This window comes from Patagioenas fasciata, chromosome 8, assembly GCF_037038585.1.
Source record: "Patagioenas fasciata isolate bPatFas1 chromosome 8, bPatFas1.hap1, whole genome shotgun sequence".
NCBI lineage: Eukaryota > Metazoa > Chordata > Aves > Columbiformes > Columbidae > Patagioenas > Patagioenas fasciata.
Window position 1 is genome coordinate 41,262,501 of NC_092527.1, and position 17,827 is coordinate 41,280,327.

Genomic DNA, 17,827 nt, shown 5'->3' on the forward strand with positions numbered 1-17,827 from the left:
ACGCATATGAACTCTTTAATGAACTAAGAAACGGTTATTGGTTCACATTAGAGCTATCGTGTTTAAATTCAACTCAAAAGTCTGAATGCAGTGGCAGGAAGGAATGTACAGAAATATTCCAGCAAAAAGGATTTGTGCCACGAGTCCTGGGCAGCTTTTCTGTCGGAAAAAGCAAATGTCTTGACGGGTTTTTAAAAGAGAAGATGGAAAGAAATTTTTCGCTTTCTCTTCTTCCTGAGCATGTTTGTATTTTCTCCCCACATACATTTAATTCTATGCAAATTAATACTGAATGCAGGTATTCAACTTATGCTTTTCAAATATAGCTTGTCAAATACAATACAAGGATAAGCTTTGTTTGTAAATTTAAAAAGAAAAAATAAACATCCTAATTTTTTGCTGGACTATGTGAACAAAGAGGAATAGGGAACCAGTCAATGAAAACAAGACAAACACGAAGGGATGGAGAGGACGGCAACAAGCACCCTACCTGCAGAACGGAAAATAAAACCGCATCAAGGAGATCAAAGATATATCTGAATGATGTAGCGATAATTTAAGCATTCAAGGAATGATTAGAAAAGGGAGGTGGCATGGATGGTAATTATCTAATGAGGAAGGAAGGACTAACAATGACAAATGAGAACTCTGTGAAACACCAAGTCCATAGCACGAGCCCAGAGCCGCACCAGGGCCACACGGCAGCCCCGGCTACCAGACCCCAACCTGGGGCCCCGTTTTCCATTCCCAGATGTGCTGAGCAAACTTTATGGCACCTTTGGCTGCTGGTTGTGGTGACCCCATCTCATGTCCTGGGCCTCCGAGCCACTGCTGCAAACGTGGCAGGAACAGGATGGAAAAACAAGAGTAAAGTTTGGAAGAAGGGACAGGAAAAAATTAAAAGGGAAGAATTTGGTGAAATGAGAAAGGGAAAAGATGCTGAAGAAGACAGATTGTTGCACACCAGCAAAAAGTAATCCAAGTGTCAGGAGTCAGGGTGAAGGACCAGATCAAAAAAAGAAAGAGTAGGAAGCCTGCAGCAGAAAAGATGGGATTAAAAAAATCCAAAAAGAGCTAAGGATAAGGAAATAACATCTGTTATGTATAGAAGAATGCAAGCCTTTAAGGAAGACAAGGCAAGGATTCAGTAGAGCAAGGAGCACAATACAAGACAGAGGGCAGTGTGAAAGATGAGAGGATGGCAATGGGTGGACAGAAAAATAACAGAAAAATCAGCTTCTTTCAGAAAAAGAAAAGACAGACAACCTGAAATCCGGATACCACAATTACTGGAGCCTTAGAAACGTCTAAAAGAGAGATCAAGACAATATTTTTCTCCATCGGGACTCTCTCATTAATAATAGAAGGGGAATTTCTTTTAAAGTGTGATGTTAGTCACCTTCCCCTCTGCTCGTGCAGGCAGGTGGTACCAAGACATGGGATGCGCTGGGAGCATCTGCGCTCCTCCGCATCCCCGAGGAAAGCGTGCTGGGCTCTGAGCTCTTCTTGTGTCCCAACAAAGATGAGATCATGCTTGACTGTGACACAAAACGCTCTTGCCTTTAGCAAACACCTTATTCACAGGGAAACTGAGGCCGGGTGGCACCAGCGCTCTGGCAGAAGCTGGCCAAAGAGGTTGCAATGATGTCGGGACAGTTTCTCCAGTGACCATGGGGCCAGAGCAAGCTGGGAAAGCCCCTGGCAGGGTGTGTAGATCCAGTAGCCAAAAGCTGGTCTGTGTTCCTGGGAGTGTGTTGGTATCTCACCCTCCTACACAAACACCCTTCACAGCCCCTCTGTGCATTTCTGGGACAACGCAGGCATCAGCTCACAATTTCCTTTGTGCAAGTGGTATTAAAGTTTCTGCGGGGCACATGATAGAGAGGAGAACATCTGGTTACAAGCGTTCAGAAACACCACAGCTCTGCAGATAGGGGCATGTAAATGTGTTTTTATTCTAAACAAATTGATCGTTAGCCACTGTATTAAATTGGAATCTACCGGGCTGGACCTGATTTTAGAGATGACAAACAGACATATTTCTAATAGATGTCAGAGCATTACCAGAGTTTTTCCATGCTCTTAATGCTTCAGGCACAAACCTGGAGCACCAAAACCAGGGCAGAAATGAATCTTCCACCTGGCTCACCACGTTAGTCTTGGACCACACTAACATGTTCTGCACAGATTTCTGTATAACCACACAAATATATCCTATATTGTAGCATCAAATATGACCTCAATAACGTATTTAAAATCAGCATCATCATTACATATCAAGCTGGTCTTTGGGAGAACAAGCCTCTGGTTTCACGAGGCATTTTGAGTGGAAATGAGCTCTGGAGAAGGAAGCTGTGGGAGTCTGTCAAGCATGCAGTAAACTCAGGTTTGAATCTTGGCATTTCCCAATGCAGATCCTTAATTACAACAACACAATAGAGAGTGTGGAGGAGGAACTTTTACAGAGTATTAAAGAAAGGAGTGATATGTGGTACAGCTGTCTGGATTTCCTTGGAAATACGAAGCAGTAGCTTTTATTAATTACGCTGAGGTAACTGGGAAGAAATTTAAATATAGAAGAAGTACCTGAAACAAGTAATTGGCTGGAATGCTATCATCCCCCTTACTCCACTGCTGGAGAAATTACCAACAAAATATATTCTGCTTCATTTCCCATGACACTAAACACTTGGAATACGGCTCCACATCTTAATATTATTGAAAGATGAAGTGACATTATGAAAAAACCTTACGCAGATCTACTCCCTCTGTGAGCAGGCAGCGATAACCGCCTCAACTTAAATATGAGGGCTCCTTGATTTAGCACCGAGCGCAGTGGGGGACCCGCTGCACGGAGCCGGACTCGGAGCCACTCCTGCCCTCGTGCTGTTGTCCCACGACTGACTTGTCAAAATAAGGAGTCAGGAGCTAGCACTGGTTTTTAGCCTAGAAGATGAGCCGGTGGATTTCAAAGTTGTATGAAAATATTTTATAACAATTAAAAATAAAATAAGTTTTTAAACCCAGAAAAACAACAACAAAAAAAAAAAAATCAAAAAAACCCTCAGCCCCCCAAAATTGAAAACCCAAAAAACAACAAAAGCACCTCCCAAAAACAACAACAAAAAACAAAACCAACAACAAAAACAAAAAAACCAAAACCCCCGCAACTCCCCCCAAAACAGAAAAATCCAAATGAAACAAGAAAACCTAACAAATCCCAAACAAAAAAAAAACACCCCCAAAAAAACAATCCCCCACCACCCCCCCATAAAACAGCACAAAACAAAATTTAAAAAGATTAAAAAAAATACAGTGTAAGTCCAATCTGGCATCACACTATATTGAACAATTGAACAATAGATTAAGTCTGATGGTTGCCTGCAAAGCGCAAGCACATCCATGACACAAATGCTCCAGGGAATGCAAGAAAGAACAGAATCCCAGAATGTCAGGGGTTGGAAGGGACATGGAAAGCTCATCCAGTGCAATCCCCCCATGGAGCAGGAACACCCAGCTGAGGTTCCACAGGAAGGGGTCCAGGCGGGTTTGAATGTCTGCACAGAAGGAGACTCCACAACCTCCCTGGGCAGCCTGGGCCAGGCTCTGCCACCCTCACCATGAAGAAGGTTCTTCTCATATTCAGGTGGAACCTCCTGTGTTCCAGTTTGTACACATTGCCCCTTGTCCTGTCACTGGTTGTCACTGAGAAGAGCCAGGTTCCATCCTCCTGACACTCACCCTTTCCATATTGATCCCCATGAATGAGTCCCCCCTCAGTGTCCTCTTCTCCAGCTCCAGAGCCCCAGTTCCCTCAGCCTTTCCTCACATGGGAAATGCTCCACTCCCTTCAGCATCTTGGTGGCTGTGCTGGACCCTCTCCCTCTCTCCAGCAGAACAGGGTGACTCCTCTCCCAAAACCTCCTCTGGGAACCCCCTGCCTGGGGCTGCAACCCAAGGTGCTCCCGTCGGCTCGTTCTGATCAAGAGCCAGATGAGCTCCTGGGCTGGGACTGATGGTGCCCATTGCAGTTCACTCATCCCCTACCGACCACTGAACTGATACGGAAATTCCCCCAAGGAAGCAGTTCAGGGGTGAGGCAAATTGTATTGGTCTCCAGCAAAAATTGGTTTGGTGGATCCAAGTTGGAAAGCAACTGCCACTGCTAAATTACAGTTTTTGTTTCCAACAGAAAATTTCAGTTACTAGTGCAACATTTTTCTCCACCTGCATAATTAAAATAGATGGAACATTGTAGGTCTTGAACATCTAGAATTTAATTGTCAAAACAAAGTAAATTCCAGGTTAAATCTGTTAATCCAGCTTTATAATCCTGTGGGATGCAGATACTCGACAGATGTCTGAATACCCTGGTTTATATATCAGCTCCACTCAGAATGTCCAGTAAATCTGGCCAACAGGTACAAGCTGAGCACATAAAAGGATAAAGCACACATTGCACCAGCACAAATTCACACTTTCTGCAAAGACTTTCTTCAAGAGATGTGCTTATTTCTATTTCACAAGGCACAGCAATCAAGTTCATTTTGAAGGCTGCCCGACCCTCTAATTTCTCTTGAAAACATGAACAAAATGTCTGAAAAAATGGTTCTTCATGAAGGACCGTGCCAGGCAATGTGGGAAACGTGCTGCAGAGCAGTTGTTCAAGAGAAGTTCCTCAGAAGTTTGCCTTGACATTCTTCAATTACTACTCTAATTATCCTTCTATTCTTTAGGCAGTGAGCCCAAGGTTTCCTGGGTGCATGGGAAGTTAATAAGGGAGATGAAGCAAGATTGTGAGGCCATGTCAGCATACGTTCATTAAATCTGATTTCTCCAGCATTAAATTTGCTGTTCCTACCATGTATTACAGTGTCTATGTATTTAACGATAAAAAATATGCAAGAACAAGTATTTACAATATTTCCTGAGCCAGTGGTTTTTTTTTCCATCATTTGTTCAGAGTCGTATCTATTATAAAATGGACAAATTCATTGGGAAATCTACCAAAAAGAACACGATGTCTCCTATTCTTTGCTCGAAGGAAATTAAGGAGTTTCCAAAAGCTTGGCTGTAATCCCCACTGCTTTCTAGCATTCAGCACTGGATATATATATATATAATTACACAAGAAAAAAATTACATTTGAAGAAAGTTATTTAGGTTGCAAAGCCAAGTACTTGAAAGTTAAGAAATGCCACTTTTACAATTGCCCATGCAATCCTGATTCTTCCCGCTTAAGTATCCAACTTCTAATATTAAAAGAGAGGCAATGGGAAAATATTACATGATGATGTAGTTAAAGATTGTATCGTAATACATGTGCTCCTGGGAACAGAAATAAGGTTGCAGACATATGTAACCATAAATCTGGCATTCCTTAACACAGAAATCTTGCCCGTACAAACTAAATAGCTTCCTTTTAACATAATTTTTATGTCATTTCCTGTTTTGTTTAGTTTCTAAGGAAATCTATAAAACAAAACATCTTATGCACAGCTATCTAAAAAAATGAAACCCTTGAGACCAGGTCCTACTCTTCGTTTTTCTCTGTCTCTAACACTTGCTCACCTTAATTTCCTGGTGGAAGATGGAAATTTTCCCCCTGCAGAGGCACTCTGGGGTGTTTGGGGATGCTGGGGCAAGACGCAGGGGTCAGGGTGATGCTGACCTGATGGGGGTCACACTGGTCCCCATCACTTAGTGACGTCCTGCCCCATGGTCAGGGTCGGACACTCCAGCATCCAACCAAAACCCACCTGGGAGCCAGAGGAGGAGAAAGGGCTCTTTTTTTTTTTTTTGAAAAATAAAAAGTTTTATAGCTCTGTTAAACCTGCAAAGCATTTTGTGGGACCCAGAAAAGGCCTTCTCTGGCCTGACGTCTGCTGCGAACCATGCGGCTGCTGGAGCTTATCCAAAACAGAGAAAAAGCCCCAGGAATCTCCCCAGGCATGAAGGGCTGGGTGGCCAAATGGCTCCTGCTGAGACAACATGAGGTGGTATGAAGACTCTCCTGCGATTTTTTAAAGTCAGATGAGTTTGCCATTGGCAACGGATGGAGAAGAGAAGGTCCCCTCTGGATTTCCAACACCCAGCAGTGCCCCGTGCAGCAGCCCCCGAAGGGATGGACAGGGCATCAAAGGACGGACAGAAGGAAAAATCTATTGTAGATATTGGAAACTAATCCAAATCTTTCCTGGCAAATCTGCTTACTTAATATGCTCATTTAAATTCATTTCACAGTCAAGGAAAATGAGGTTTTTTTTAAAAAAATATGTTTATTAATGCAAGTTGTGGGCAAAATAAACCCCACTAGCTCTTCCCCCACCCCAAACTCAGCACAGAGAGAGTCTCAGTTGCATTCGGCATTAATTGTAAAAATATTTATTTATTTTTAAAAGTGGGCTTAATTAAAACAGGATTTCATGGCTCACCAATAAAGAACATTTAAAAATAACTTTCCCATCAAAATTATGCAGGGGGAGGAAAAAAAAAGTAGCCAAATATCCAGTATGTTTTGCCACATATTAGGAATATATCCAACCTCCAATAATTTTTATTAACCTCTCACTGCTTCTAAATTCAGAAAAATTCCCCCAAATCAGAGTTCATAGTCTGACATCAGAAGGTGACAAACATCTCAGTGACACTGAGCACCACAGACAGTTGTTTTGTCTCTGCCTGCAGGCTGGTTCGGGGGTAGGTCCATCACCCGATGCTGTAACACGGGATGCACACGGGTTTTCATGTTTTGCATTTTTTTCCATGAACAGTGTGATTATTTAGAGGCAAAGCCTTGTAACCCGTATCCCTGCTTAAATCTATGAAGGATTTGGCTCTGAAAATCATTTGGCAAGTAGCTGCTCTCCGTGCAAGGCACTACTAAGAGTCTTAAGCGTTATTTCATCCGTTTTATTCTATTTGGTTTCCCACAGATCTCCCTGCTTGAAACCAGAACCTGATGGGTTGGTAGGAGCCTGGGGAGTGAGGGAACATCTGCCCAACCTCTGCAGCAGCCCCGGCTGCGGGGCCAGGCTGCCCAAGGCTGAGCATCCTCACTGGATGACCCAATTTGGGTCTTGTCAAGAGCTTTGGCATTGAAGAAGGTCAGTTGAAGCGAGTATAATCGTACCCACAAGCCTAAAGGGAAAGAAAACTCCACCGTCTTAACTAAAAGCTGCTGTAGAAACCACACACCACGTGCAAGTGATTAGATTCTGTTTCACAAGAGTATCATGCCAAAAAAGGGTCCCAGCTTTCTCAAACCACGAGGAAGGACTGAGAAATGACCCTCTCGTGACCGTCCGCCATTCCTAACCCCACCGACATCTCCTGCTCAGCACCATCCCACCTTCACAACCTCCCAGCTGTCAAGTGCCACTGCTGCCAACATGTCAGGGACACCCACCGGCTTCTCAAACACCTGCTCCGAAATATCTGCCCTCTGCAATTAAATATTTAGATGATACTTCATTTACAAAAATTAGATTTTAGGGTTGAATTAGGACTAACTTAATTATTATACTAAAATATGAAAATTATAGTATATTATTAGAAACATATTTTTCTTGCAAAACTGTGTTTGCAATCTAGCCAGGAAAAAAAAAAAAGTTATAAAATAGACTTTTTATTGTAGGTGTTAATTCTGAATAATTAGGATTATGCACTAGGGATTTGCAACCCAAATAAAAATTACCTAATTAACCCTTATATTGGCCCTAACAGAGAAGCCAAATATTTCAGTAATAATAATAATAAAAAAAAGCAGCCCTCAACACACATAAGTGAATATCTAATAGTCAAAAACTAAAATGGGATTTCAAGACACCTCCTGGAAAATAAACCCGATAAAAGCCATCCAGACACCTGGGATTTGGATTTTCCATGATGCGATCAACATGATCCAGACATTTTACGATCACATCCCCAATTAGGAAACGTTAAATCATCTCAAGGTCTTTTTTTCTTGACACTCTCCTAACACTGCTGCTACCTTCTCTGTTTTCCTTTTATAGTGATTATTAGTCTTATTTGGGTTATTTTTTTTAATTTTTTCTAGGTTTTCTCAGTTATCCCATGGCATGTCCAGGAACTGACGCATTAATGGGAGTAAGACATGGCAGCCCCTTGGCCAACAGCCCATCAGGAGGAACTGGAGCCTCCTCAGCTCCTCTAGAAGTTCATAGCCAAGAGCAAAAGGCAACACGGTCTCTCTGTAAAGATCATCCAAAATAAACCCAGGGCAACAACACACCATGATGGGGGGGGGAAGGGAAAGAAAAAGGAGGTTCTCATGGCCATAAGCATTGTTCAAGCAGAAAATAATGTTCTTCCTCAGTCAAGGACAAGAGTAAATCATTATAGACTCATACAAACACCAACAGTGCTGGAAAGGGCCTCCAGTTCATTTCTCTGCGCAAGGTGTAATATTCAGTAAGCAAATCCAAGGTCAAAGTACTCTGCTCCAGTTCCATATGTTTTAAAGCTTCTTATGTTTTCATTTCATGGACAGACTTGGCAAACCGCAGCAATATGAACTAGCACTCAAGTTGACACAAGAAGTGGCCAAAATTTGAGGTTGCTAGGGTTTGAGATGCGTGTAAAATCAAGTCAGATCCCCTTAGATACAACTGTATTCTATAACTCAATGAAACATGGAGGTGACTGCCCAGTTTTTCATGAGAATAGGTGAAACGTGTCAAACTGGTCCCAGACTGCCACAAAAATGTGGCACAATCAAATTCTCCTCTTGCATCACATGTGGAAGGACACACACGGCTTACTGAATTACCTGTATGAGAATATCATGATGCTCGTCACAATCAGAGTGAATTTTGTGTGATCACCGAATACTGAACGATGCTGGCATTAATGAGATGAAGCTGGATGTCTGAAGAGCTTCATCAGCCTAATATTTAGCCAACAGTAATTATCAAGAAGTAGTAGAAACATTGGTGAGCGTTTATAGACAGATGCAATGTACATGAACATTGATATAGTCAGGAAGAAAAGGAAGTGTAAGCTTTCTGCAACTCTTTATGTTTTCAAGTCAGTGAGGTGCCCCAAATCCCTTGGGGTGCCCCTATGGCCCCACGGTACCCACGAGCAGAACCTCCCACCGCGGGATGCGAACCACAGACCAGACTCTGCCTCCCAGGAAAATGGGGATTTCGCTCAAGGTTTATAGATTCAATCAAACCTCCTCGAATAATTCCCATGGAAGAACTCTACATACATGAGGCTGAAGCCTTAATTTTTTAAGATTGCTTTTCCCCTGCTGTACAGATTAAATACATAAATTGATTTCATCTCATTCAATTTTGAAATGATTAATCTTATAAAAAAACCCCCATGTGCGTGGTCCCAGCCGCGTTCAGCTGGACAGGTGCATCTCAATTGCAAAGCAGAACCAGGATTTCCCATCCCTCTGTGCACAGAAGCACTGAGTGCTGTACCCAAAATACTGTCCCAAACATAAAGAACAAGTCTGCAAAATCCAAGTCCCCAGGAGCACATTGGTGTCCAATAAGAAACACAAGGCTCCATTTTCCACTCCTGGCAAGTTGCCTCTGGTAACATGGGCTGAATTTTCTTCTTTGAAAATCTGGAAACAATATAAATGGGAGATAACTTGCAATCCTTAATGCTTTCCATCCTCTTTGCAAAAATCTTTTTATAATGCTCAAATGGTTGGCTTCCAGTGATGATATTATAATGATCCTGGGGAGTACTGAGAAACTGAGAGTAAATTCAAGTCAAATACATTTTTAGAAAATTAATACAATATCACAGACCTTATATTGAATAATTTTCATTACAGGATATAATTCTCTTACTGGGGAAGAGCAATAACATGGTGATTGTTGATGTTTCCAGTGCTCTTTTGTACTTTTTTTTAAATCTGCAATACTTAGGCATTAAATTGTGCCGTTATAGTTGCTCGGCAACCATAACTTCTGCATATGCACCTCCCATGGTTTTGTAGCTACAACAATCATGATAACAAGAGGATGGGTATCTTTTTTTTTGCAATCAAGATTCTCCTTGATATGTAAATTTATGCAACATTTTATGTATTATGTATGGAAAAAATTAAAATAATTATTTCATTTGAGTAATGAGCCTTAAGTGTTGATTTCAGTTTTAGAATTGCAGGAATGGACCTGCTGAAAATTTGCTATCAATAAACAGAGGGAATCCACTGGCATAGTGTAAAACAATTATATTCTCTTTGGAACACCTGCTATTTACATATTTCCAACGTGAGATACAAAACAGGGGTGGGGAGAGCATTCAGGGCTTGTGGTTTTGAGTTTGAGAGGAAGAGTAAATGGCTATTTAAGATGAAAATAAAAGCAAACAAAAAACCTCAAAGCAAATTAAGTAAATTCAGTGCCTGTAGAGCAGCCCAAAGTTAAGCTCATCTTCTCAAGAAAAACCTGATTCTCCTGAGCGCATCTCCAGGACTCGGTGCAGAATACTTCAATACACAGTTTTGTTCGGAGGTTTTAGTGCATGACACAAACTCAGACATCGCCAGAGCAAGAGGAAGATACACCTGGATGCTACACCTGTCCTGTTCCCTCCCATTAAAAAGCTTTTCTGATGCATTCAGACTGCTGAGCCTTCACACCCTCCTCCTCCTCCTCTATGGAGATCAGTGGGAGCAGCCGACTGACAACAATGGAAAGGACACGGGTCCCAAAAAGAGGAAGTACTTGTAGGTTAGTTCTCATGTTCCATAGATGCAAAATGCCCATGGTCCCATACTCATAACACATTTGTTTTGGTTCTTATCCTCTATACAAAGAAAATAAAAGCCCTAAATACAGAAGTTATTAGACCTTTCTGTAAGAACATCTATTGACCCTAATTAGTTTATTTTTAATTGTTTTAATTAATGAAAAAGCAAAATTCTCTACATATCCCTTTCAATTACTAAAGGGAGAAAATAATTTGATATTAGGAACTGAATTTGGTGAATCTGTTACCAGGCAGCAGCTCTGAGTGATTTTAATCATTTAATGCTGTATTACAAGTTTATTTCCTTTCAACTGGAATAGACTTCAGCTTCGGGAACAGACTTAGGGTTCAGCTTTATTTTCTCCTTTGATGTCACTTCCTCATTTAAACCAGGTTTCTCCACCATAAACATCATCTAGTTTCTTCTTTTTTGGTATGGGGATATAACTGGCAAGTATATGTGGCGCTGCACAAGAAGAAACCACTGTGTAGATCAAAGAGGTAATTTTTCCTGTTTCATCTTCCCCTAATCAGGATATTCTCCAACTTCTGGAAAGCCTTTAAGTAACTGAACATCGTGTCTCTTTATTAAGCTACAAATACTCTAAATGAAGCTTCCTGCTCTGCAGATGCTCTTGTTGGGTACCTGCATCCCCGTTCAGCACCACCCACACCGCTCTGCCTGCGTTTGTATCAAACCTCTGAAAATGGAACTTTCTACTGTCCTGGGGCCACCACAAAAATTTAAATACCTAACAGCAAGAGTGTAAATAGAAAAATAAACAACCCCACCCCATAGACTTCTGAGTAATGACTTTTTTGAGCACTAGAAAGGAAACCCCAGCTGACAGCAGCCTCCTGGTTCCCCACCAGGACATCCATGTCCATCTTCCATCACCTGTAAGAACCCACTTCCCCCAGCCCTCACCGCTTCCCAGAGCTGAAAGCATTTTAAAAAGAAAAGGGCTTTAACTCAGCTGTGCTGTCAGAAGTGGCGGTACCTCAATGCCACGTACTCAACGTTTCCCCAAGGACGTTGTGGTCCGGGTTCCAAATATAATTAGGAGAAATTTCAAACACTTCTTTAGATTACGTATACAGTAACATGCAGTACTGACATAGCTATAGAGAGCATTTCTTAAAGTCTTTAATCATCAAGCCATATTTTGTCTTCTTTACTTATAGGTCATTGCTTTGACAGAATAAATTATGATTAGCCTCTTAGTTTAAATGTAAAATTTAGCAGAACTATAGTGTCACTGCTCTCTGTGTTCTTTCTTTCAGTATTTCTCTTTCATTAAAACTGCCTTTGAAATCTTTTACCCTCTACTGTATGTGAAGCCCAGTGAGGACACACTGTCTGCGCTAAAGGAAAATGTGGAGGCTGAGGCTCCTGCGTTTTTTTTCTTCCCTTTTTCTTAGGATACCAACATCACAGTAATTCTGGTATACAACAGGCAGGGAGAAGGCAGCCAGAATATGAGATATGGGATTGAGACTTTCCAATGGAAACTATGCATTTTCTTAGAGCACAATTCTTGTCTTAATATGCAAGGAACAAGACCAAACAGAAATAACCATTTTCACTAAGGCATGTCTGATCCCCCAAGAAAATGTATATACCATATATGTGCATATGTGCCCTTTTGAACATCCTAAGCTTTGCTGGCCAAGCTCATGTGTTAGTACATAATTTTCGCTGCCTCTGGAAACCTTTTTCCTGCTCAATTCTCTTTTCTGCTCAGAAGCATTTGCAAAGTGCACAGCTGCAACATGCACATCCCAAATGGTGCTGTGCCCCAACCCCACCACGATGGTCAACGTGCCTGCAAGAGCCTCACCAGCTCCCAGACTGGGAACCAACCGTTCCCAAAGTTGGGCTGGCGCTTGGCTCACGCTGCCGCACTAAACCACATCCAAACTACCTCAAAAAGCACTTTCTCATGGTGTTTTCATGAGACCCTGGGTGTGCATTAAGAGGCACAGTACATTTGTTAAAGGTGACACCAGCACTGAGGAAAAAAAAAAGAGTAAAAGAGGGGGAAAAAAATATCACAACCGAGCAAATATTACATTGCTGGAAACAGCTTCATCTGCTCCCACAGTTCTACTTTGAGCAACACAATGCCAGCAATAGGAAGGGTCATAACAAAAAGCATTCGACTTGCCAAAGCAATATTTCTCTGGGCTGAAGCATCTTATTACACAGTCAGTGAGATTGTTGAAGTGCTGAACGTTTTGCAAGTTAAATCTCTATAAACATGACTGTAACATGCAAAGAGTAGCTTGACCATTATGGTTAGCAACTGGCATCTCTGTCCTATAGAAAACCAAAATTGCATCAACATTTTGTGGAAACAGGAATTTAAAGTCATCTGCAGAGGATAAGGTTATAATGGTGTTGGACCAATATTATAAAACATATAATTCTGCTACTCTGATGCAAGGTTTCCTAGAAACATGCATCTGCACTGCAATGTTTAGAGGTGCTCATGTTTCTTCTTGATGTATTCCCCCCAAACCAGAGGATTTCCTTTGGACAGTGGCTGATTTTCAGTTGGGAAACCTCAAAAAAAGGTTGTTACTGTCAAGCAAGGGCTCCTCTGATCTTCCGCTTGGCAGGATGATAGAGCATCCATGGGAAACCTCTGCCGTCAATTTGAGAGGTCCGTGGAAATTGGGAAATGCAATCCTAAATCCCCAGCTCCGCAACAGCAGAAAACTGGCCTCAGGTATATAAAATCACAGATGCACAGTTCCCACACACCTCCCCTTTCACACCTCCCGCCTGACTCCAAACCCCCGTCCAGTGATTCTGTGATTTCCAGCAAACACAGGGTGTGCGGCCCTTGAGGGGCTGAGCAGCCCTTGGGGGGCTGAGCCATTGGTTCTGACCTCCCCACACCATAAATCAGCCGTAGAGCCCACAAAGCCCTTTAGGAAACTCGGTGCCTAATTCCCATTATCCAAAGCCATTGCATAGAAGGAAAAAAAAAAGGCAATTAGGGACTGTAAACTCCCTCTTAAAAGTTTCATATAAGATTCCTAAACCTGTTTTGAATGAACAGGTCCTATGGGAGGACTCTTGTCTTTCAGAGGTTCTCACATTGTATTTTGAGATGCAGAGCAGTTAGAACCCAGCTTAATGTTACACAGCATATCATGGAGCAGCGTACAACAGAGCAGACACAACCACATGTCATTTTCAAAGTCCCTTTCACAGAAAAAATCTCATTAAGAAGAAGGGTGGAGAACTTTTCTTCGAAAAAAGGCCAGAGGACAAAATTTCCATTGTAAGTTCCACAGCAATTTGTAAATAAATATACCTAGTAACTAGTAATTAACATTTTATTAGATAAATGACTCGTGCTTGCTAAATTACCATGCATAAATATGCCATTAATATGCAGCAGAACTTATAGTTCAAAGCTATCAGCAATGTAAACATATGTTCACACACTCCATCGCAGTGTGCTCGTGTATCTACATTCAAGGGCTGCCATGCAAATGCTTCAATGATTTAGGGGGCTTCAAACTATAAGGGGAAAACCACATCTTTCAACCGAGCTTAATCTGATAACGGGATGAATTTTCTTCAGGCAGACCCGTCACTGCAGAGCTGGTTTGCTCTCTGCTCATGAGCAGTGGGTAGAAAGACTCATTTTGTGGCCATTACAGAAACACTGGGCTATCTAATGACTGAGGAACAGAGTATTTCATACACAGATAGGAGCCTCCCTCCATCCCAGCCAGTGAACATGCGCGTAAGCCAATTAATATCACAACACAATTGCAATAAGGAGGACTGACAGGTTCCTGTGCAGATGAAAACACAACACGTGTGTCCTGCAAAGAAAAACACCCTTTTCCTTCCCTCTTTCCTTCCTACACAGTAGGAAATGCTGAAATAAACAGTTCTGAGTTTTGCTTGTAAAAGAAAGTTTCCTATTGCCACTTTGGCCCATTTTTCTACATCCCTGTGTGCTCACCGCTCTACAACATCAAAGCGTTTTGCCATCATTACTGAGCAACAGACAGGGGTGCGCTGCTCCCTATCACACCAGGGTGCTGAACCAAAGCAAGATTTTGGACTCTATGATCCTGACGGTCTCTTCTGTCTGAAATGATTTTATGATCCTAGGCTAAGATCAAGCGCTTTGCCCAGGAGCACACAGGACACCGTATCAGAGAGGATGGTGACTCCAGCCCGAGCTCTGTCCTTCAGCCACAACGCCACACCTTGCCAACAACAGGAACGTGTGATGAACTACAACAGACTTCAAAGAGATTCAAAACCACATGTGATTGCCATTTTTAAACCTTAAAAATATATGAAATCAATTTCCTTTATGTGTCTTTTCTCCTCTCTGTTAGAAATCTCTTTTCCAGGAAATAAACAAAAGTGCTTAGTGTTTGGCTTTTATCCCACTCTCAGGCTCTCCAAATCCACAATTCAGGGGAGTATCTATTAGCACATAAAGTATGACACGTGTGAGAAAAAGTTAACCTGAACACTTTTGATTAATTCTCATTTTAGAACAGAACAAAAACCAGCAAATGCTACTAGGGTGACAACCAGACAGCAGAAAGCACCAGGGGTCAAGAAGACATTAACACAAAACCTCCCTTGAAAAGAGCATTTCTACTTGCCTACACTTCCAGACACAAAGTTGAAAGCAACTTTACTTTCTTCAGGAGCAAACTCTTACCTGTTCAGATCAATTCTGTGTCCACTCAGGCTGAAAGGGTAGAAGAGGGAGCTAGGGAGCCTCAGGAATTTGGGGATGGAGTCCAACAGCTCTTCTGCATCCCAGAAAAGCCAGTCTTCATGCTCCTCTCTATTTATAATCACCATGAACCTCCTCCCAAAAAACCTGATGCACACTCAGATGTGCACAATCAGCCCATCATCCCCAACACCTGCCCAAGCTGGTACCACTCTTCTATATCCTTTAAACACATTCATTACTTATTAGAGGTCAAAGAAATCATGACTTGCCAATTCTTTCCTGGTAAACCTAAGGGCACTGAGGAGCCACTTAGTACTTTTCATTCTGCTTCTAATTTAAATACATAGTTGAACCAAAATGTGTATTTTATGGTTTCCTTGGGTGATGATTAACCTTCTCGTCCGCTACCACCGAGCACAGATTTTGGTTGACAGAATATTTTGGCAACTAATTCCCCATCAGGCAGAGGACAAGCGTTGCCCAGTACTTCAAAGCTGCCTCTGCCTCTTCTCCAGGTGTCTCTGGAGTGCACAATATCATTTATGAAATATATTTAAAGGCTGCACAGAGCCATACAATGTGAGCATAAAACTTTCTGGTTAAAATATCCGACACACTGCATGATTCATTTACAAAGCACACTAGGAACTACCTTTAGCTACCACCAGTTCAACATTGTTAAGAAGGGCTTTACTGAAAAATTAACCTTAAAAATCTCACAAGAACTTGTTTTTCAGAAAAGGGGAGGAGAAAAACACACCTGAAGTTGTCCGTATGCTGTTTCAAACTAAGTAAGAAATTTGGTAAATCTATGCTGTGCACAAACAACATAAAACGCACGGATCTGGGTAGATGTTTTCCATAACAATGCTCTGAGAAATTGCATTAAATCTCAGATGTTATCCCCAGTTTTATAGAATTGCCCACAGAGACAGACACCAACAGCACTATTAAGTATCAAGAAAGTACCAGGCTTGTTACAGGAGCTTTATGAGAGCCAAGGATCAAATATTTTTTCACAGTTTTATGTGGATAGTTTCATGAAAATTGATCAGGTCTAAAAAGTCACAGTCCAAATGAAGCTAAGGTTAAAGATAATTTATACATGATATTCCTAATTTTATTCTGAGCCCTTTTATTACTATGTAGGCCTTTATGACTTTAAAGAAAATGTCAGTGGCAGCAAATGACATTGTAGTGAATAATCTAGTTATGAGGGAAAAGACATTTAAAACTATTCCATATCAGCTTTGCTCTGTTCTGCTGAACTTACAGTTTCATCCCACACAGCTGGGCAAAACTCCTCTCTGTATTTTTAAATCCTCTTCACGGTCTCTTTACAAACCCATGTCTATTCTTCTTGGCTTTTTAATTCTTTTGAAATTTCGTGTTTTTCTCCTTTTTTTTTTTCCTAAGCAAATCAAGGGAATTCAGCCCTGCCCTCACATGCGCGGGGGCTCAGCTCCATGTGTGCTGCCGCCTCAGCTCTCCCGCTGAGCCCGGAACGTTCAGGACATGGGAAAATTTGCTCCATTCCTGATGTTCGTGCTGCTCACCTGTTCTTGAGAGCACTACTGTGCTCCGAGCAGCCCCACAGCAGGGACATCAACTGGAGACACATTTCTGCAACTTTTTAAATGAAGAGCCAAAGTATTTCCTTAAATTGCTGTCTATATGATGCTGGGGTTAAAGGGCATCTTTGGTCCTTCCTCGGAGCAACCTGTTTCCTAGTTTGCAGGATTTCATAGAAGCATAGAATCATTTTGGTTGGAAGAGACCTTGAGGACTATTGAGTCCAGCCATAATCTACCCCCAGCACTACCCCATGTCCCTGAAAACCTCATCTGTGTGTATTTCAACCCCTCCAGGGATGGTGACTCCAGCACTGCCCTGGGCAGCCTGTTCCAATGCCCCACAGCCCTTTGGGGAAGAAATTGTTCCCCAGATCCAACCTCAGTTTCCCCTGGTGCAACTTGAGGTCGTTTCCTCTCATGCTGTCACTTGCTATTTGGGAGAAGACACCAACACCCTCTATGTTCCAACCTCCTTTCATGTAGTTGTAGAGAGCGAGAAGGTTTATAAGATTTATTCCCACCTCCCACTTTCCTCCCTTTAGCCAATCTCCAACTATGAAACAACAACTGCAACAATAAAACCTACAAAAGATATTTACAGTGTTATTACAGACCTTGATTTGATTGTTTTTAGGGCAGAAATGCTTGCTTTCATTTTTTTTTTTCCATCCTGGAAAAACAGCAGTGATGCAGAGTGACACAACAGGTAGATTGCTGGCACCCCTCTGAAGCCACCACTTGATACGTGGAGCAGGTCTGGAGGGACACTGTGTCCTGAAG